The following is a 5,256-nucleotide window of genomic DNA, read 5'->3' as shown; positions in this document are numbered from 1 at the left end:
GGCTCTTACATTAATCCAAACCCAGGAAATTGTGGTAGCAGCAATCAAAAGCCAACCATCCATGCTGATAACTTTGAATTGAAGCCTCAACTCATCACACTCGTCCAAAACAATTGTTCTTTCGTAGGAAGTACCCAAGAAAACCCTAATCAGCATCTCACTACATTCCTTAGGATTTGTGATACAGTTAAATCTAATGGTGTTCATCCTGACACCTATAGATTGCTACTGTTTCCATTTTCTTTGAGGGACAAAGCATCCAAATGGCTAGAATCGTTTTCCAAAGAAGGCTTGACAACATGGGAGGATGTAGTGAATAGATTCTTAGCAAGGTTCTACCCTCCTCAGAGAGTGAATAGACTGAGAACTGAGGTGCAAGCATTTAGACAGCAGGATGGAGAAACCTTGTATGAAGCCTGGGAGAGATTCAAAGATCTGACAAGGAAATGTCCACTTGATATGTTTAATGAGTGGGTCCAATTGCATATCTTTTATGAAGGGCTTTCCTATGAATCAAAGAAGGCTATAGACCACTCATCTGGAGGCTCCCTAAACAAGAAGAAGACCATTGAAGAAGCCATTGATGTCATAGAAATAGTGGCTAACAATGAGTATTTTTATGCCTCAGACACAAGCAATAACAGGGGAGTCATGGAATTAAACCATATGGATGCAATCTTGGCCCAAAATAAGATGATTACCAAGCAACTAGCTAATTTGACCAAGCAAATGGAGAAAATTAAGGTTGCAGCCATCCATACTCAACCATCACCTCAAGGAGAGTTGGACACAGAGGAAGGAGTTAACTGGGAGGAAGCCAATTACCTTGGAAATTCATCTAGGCAAGCTCATGATCCATATTCTAAAACCTATAACCCTGGTTGGAAGAACCACCCAAACTTTGGATGGAGAAACCAACAAAACCAAGGCCAAGACCACAAACCTCATAATCCCAACCAGTACACCTACCAACAATCCAACCCAAGATCATATCAATACCCATACAACAATTCTTCCCAGCCACCATACCAAACCCACAATAACCACTCTCAACAACCCAATTCCAACCAACCATCACCACACGATGATGACAGAATGTCCAAAATTGAAGCTATGTTTGCAAATCTTTGCAAGGAGTCTGAAGACATGAAAAAATTCAAGGAAGAAGTGAGAGATAGTATGAAAAGCCGAGGAGAGACCATTAAGAAGCTTGAATCCCAAGTGGGACATCTCTCTCAGCAGATTCCTAAGTCCACTGATAGTTTTCTCAGTGACACTGAAAAAAATCCAAGATGTGAAATGAAGAAGGTAAGAAGGGAAGAATGTAAGGCAATCACTCTTGAAAATGAAGAAATCCTGGAGGAAGATACCAGCAAGCAAACAGAGCACAGCCAAGGAAGTTCCCAGGGAAATTTGGAGGAAAAAGAACAAGGAAATGGACTTGTACAGGGGAAAGAACCAACAAGGAAGGAAATACTGAAACCTTTTGTGCCAGGGGCACCATTTCTCTAGAGACTCAGGGGAGGTGAGAAAGAAAAGTCATACTCAAGATTCTTAGACATGTTTGCATCCCTCAGTGTCAACATTCCCTTCATCAAAACTCTCCAACAGATGCCTACATACATCAAGTGCATGAAAGCGCTGCTGACCAAGAAAGGAACTTTGAAAGAGGGACAAACAATGATAATGAACAAGGAATGTAATGCCCTCATCAAGAAAGACTTACCTCTGAAGAAAAAAGATCCGGGGAGCTTTCATATCCTCTGTGCCATAGGAGAGACAAGGATTGACAGAGGATTCTGTGATCTAAGAGCTAGCATAAATGTGATGCCTCTGTCTCTCATGAAGAGGTTGCAAATCAATGAGCTGAGATCTACGAATGTAATCATCCAATTGGCTGATAAGACTCAGAAGCAAGCTGAAGGAGTAGTTGAGAATGTATTGGTCAAAGTGGGAAATTACCTCCTCCCCACTGACTTTGTTATTCTGGACATGGAAGAAATTTACCTCCATCCCATCATTTTGGGGAGACCGTTTCTAGCCACTGCTAGAGCGCTCATAGATGTAGAACAAGGAGAGTTAATACTGAGAATACTTGATGAACATCTCACCTTCCATGTTTTCAAACCTACATCTGAATCTGAGCCAGAACCTAAAGTGCCAAAGGATGATCACAGTAACATGTGCCTGGAGGAAAGCAACAGTAAACCAGAAGTAGAGCCCCTGAAACAATCCTTGGTGAACAAGCAAGAATTTTAAGGGATACCACAACCAAGGGAGTTCAAGAAAGAGTTGAAGACACAAGAATCAGGAAGAGCAACTAACAAGGACCTCCCTAACACAAGAGTCACTGGAGCACTGCAAGAAGAAGAGAAAAAAGTTGTGAAAAAATTGCCAAGGGGATGGAGAAACAAGAAGATTCCTACAGAAAGTTTTTCCCCTGGAGACAAGGTGATATCAGCCCACCATCCACCAATCCCACCCGATATTCCAACCATTCCATCTCAGTTACCTCAAGTGTTCACAATCAAAAAGGTCATTTCCTTGGAACACGTAGAAATTATCAAGGAATCAAGTGGAGAAAGCTTCACAATTCGAGGAGAAGACATGAGGCACTACAATCCACCCTGACAGAGACCAACCGTCAAGCTAATGACGCTAAAGAAGCGCTCCATGGAAGGTAACCCATGCTTTCATTTATTGCTCTTACTACTTTGATATGAATAATCACTGGTTTACTAACATGGATTCAAGCTCTCAAAGGCAGAGTGAACACTTGCATAAATCTTGAAGCATATGATCCATCTCTAAGTTTAGTGTGCCTACGTGCACCCTAAGATGCTTTTCAAACAAGTAATGATCATATAGCTTTCTTGATATATGCCTAATTGTTTCCTTGGAGTATATAGCCAAACCTTAAGTTTGGTGTTCTATATATACTAAGAACACAAGTGATGAAAGTCAAATTTGGTTTAAGTCTTGAATTTCATGAAGTGCAACCATGTTTTTACATTTTACATTTTTATAGTTAACGTTTAAATTCAGAAAATAAAGTGTTTCTCATAATGATTTAATCAAAGGTGACAAGAATGTTGTAAGACATCAATGACATCACTTGGTGGAAATAATCCTTTGAACCACATCGCCAAACACTAAGTTGGTGTCCACCAAGACTAGAAATGCACATGAGGAGTCACGGCTGATTGAACACCCATGAAGCACACTAGTCAAGACTTTAAATTTAATTACAGCAGGTCATGTGTTTGCCGCCACCTTTTTTATTCATATTTCTTTCCTTTTTGTAATGGATAGGCATGCAGAGGAATAAATGGATGAAAGAGAAAAGGTAATGAAGGGTACGGTTGACATAAAGATAAGAAGTGGGTCACATGGTTTGGAATTTACTCCTTAGGGAATATAAATTTGCACAATGCTTGGAAGGTGCACCACACCTAAATGACCGAGCCACATGCCCAAGGAAGAGGGAAACTTTGTCTTCATTCAACTTTACATGCATACCACTCATCATCACCCATTCACAAAGCATCCTAACTGTCCAAACTTCATTCATAATTGCTATATATAGCTTTCACTTGGATCGTGTCTTATAGCTCCAATTTTTAACCTTCCTGCATTCATAAATTTAGTCTTGTGTCCTTAAGGTTCAAAGTCACAACCGTGCTTCCTTATGCTTCAAACTCTTCTTGTCTCATTGAGTTTATAACCTCACTTCACTCTCAAACCGCCCTTTTATCCCAAATTGTACTACACTAGCCAATCTTCATCACTATTTCTCTACTCTTACTCAGCCAAACAGTAAGATAATCATGGCATCTTCATCAGGCCACAAAAGAAAAAAAAGGAAAAGATCCTACTGTTGAAGAAGAAAGAACTGAATTTGATCAATGGAAGTTCAAATCATCATTTCACGAAATATAATATATGGATGAACTCCAAGAGAATATTGCCAGAAATCCCTTTCCAGCTACCCGAAGGTGAATGCCCAGAAATAAGAGAGAAGATAAGAAAAAGGAAATGGGAAGCACTCACTAGCCCGATCACTAGAATCAATGCCAACATCATAAGTTATGATAATACAACGAGGTTGGATACATCCATTTCCACTACTTAAAAAAGCTATGTAAGGGGTGTGGAGGTTGATTTTTGCTCAAAGAGCATCATGAAGGTTCTGGGCCTAAGGGCAGCACATTTTGATGAGCCTAGTTATCAGGAGAGATTAAATGGCACAAACACCTAAGAAGGAAAGATCTCGCCCCTGAAGCAAAAGGGTGGTATGAACTTATAAGAAGATCAATCTTGGACACTGTAAACACATCAGAAGTCAACAAAGAAAGGTCCATCATGCTGCACTGCATTATGGTAGGAGGGGAGATAAAAGTCCATGAAATCATTGCAAAGGACATTCAAAAGACCTCTGAAGAAAGTTCAGCTGAATCCTGGCTTCACTACCCAAGCACCATCATGCGGTTATGCATAAAAGCCAGGGTGCCATTAGAGGATGAAAATCCAAATTGGCTGAATCCGGGCATGCCAATGACCTTGGAAAGGATGATGAATGTTACAGTTGCTCAGCCAAGGAGGAGACCACAAAGAAGGGAAATAAGAGAAGAACCACAAGGAGAAGAACAACAAGAGGAAGAAAGAAAGAAGAAGCAAGAAGAAGCAAGATGCGAAGAACAAAGGAAAGCAACCAAAAGATTGAAAAGAGGTGTTGCTCTTTGTCTATCAATAAGAAAGAACATGTTTTCATTTTACTTTTAAGTAGTCTACATTTTGTCTTCTGTTTTTCTTAATTTTCAAAATAAGTGTTTTAGTCTAAATGTCTGGGTGAATTTCACTGGCTTGAATGTATGCTTGTTCCCTATTTTTTCTAATTAAACAAAAGAAATGTCTGAATAGAAGTGAATTAATTCCATTTGGTAAGGAATAAAATAAAGATTGAGTGGTAGTGTGTATGTCTGATGGTGTAGCTAGCTTACTAATAACTAATGAAAGGTAGAGTGTCCCTCTTTAGTGTAAACTAGGCTACTGTCTATGAATCTTAGCAAATAGAAATCCTTGGAAGAAAGAAAATAAATAAAAAAAAAAAGAAAAAAAGGCCAAAAGTGGCAACAAAAATGGAAGAAACAGAGAACAAGGCTAGACACCAATAGCTTAGACCTTAAGACATATGCTTGTGGTGTCTTTGTACTAGGATCTGCTTGGATGATTAGGTTCTATGGAGTGCCTTAACAC

The 5,256-nt window shown here is 39.6% G+C and overlaps 1 non-coding gene across 1 annotated transcript; it reads right to left on the bottom strand.

Moving 5' to 3' along the window:
* Positions 1-357: 357 nt before the first annotated feature.
* Positions 358-465, bottom strand: LOC112768606 (small nucleolar RNA R71). The gene has a single exon (XR_003186013.1). It is a non-coding gene; the product is annotated as a small nucleolar RNA R71 (small nucleolar RNA).
* Between the last annotated feature and the right edge of the window lie 4,791 nt (positions 466-5,256).

This window comes from Arachis hypogaea, chromosome 17 (assembly GCF_003086295.3).
Source record: "Arachis hypogaea cultivar Tifrunner chromosome 17, arahy.Tifrunner.gnm2.J5K5, whole genome shotgun sequence".
Lineage (NCBI taxonomy): Eukaryota > Viridiplantae > Streptophyta > Magnoliopsida > Fabales > Fabaceae > Arachis > Arachis hypogaea.
Note: the sequence above shows the minus strand (reverse complement) of the source record. Positions and strands in the feature narration are given on the sequence as shown.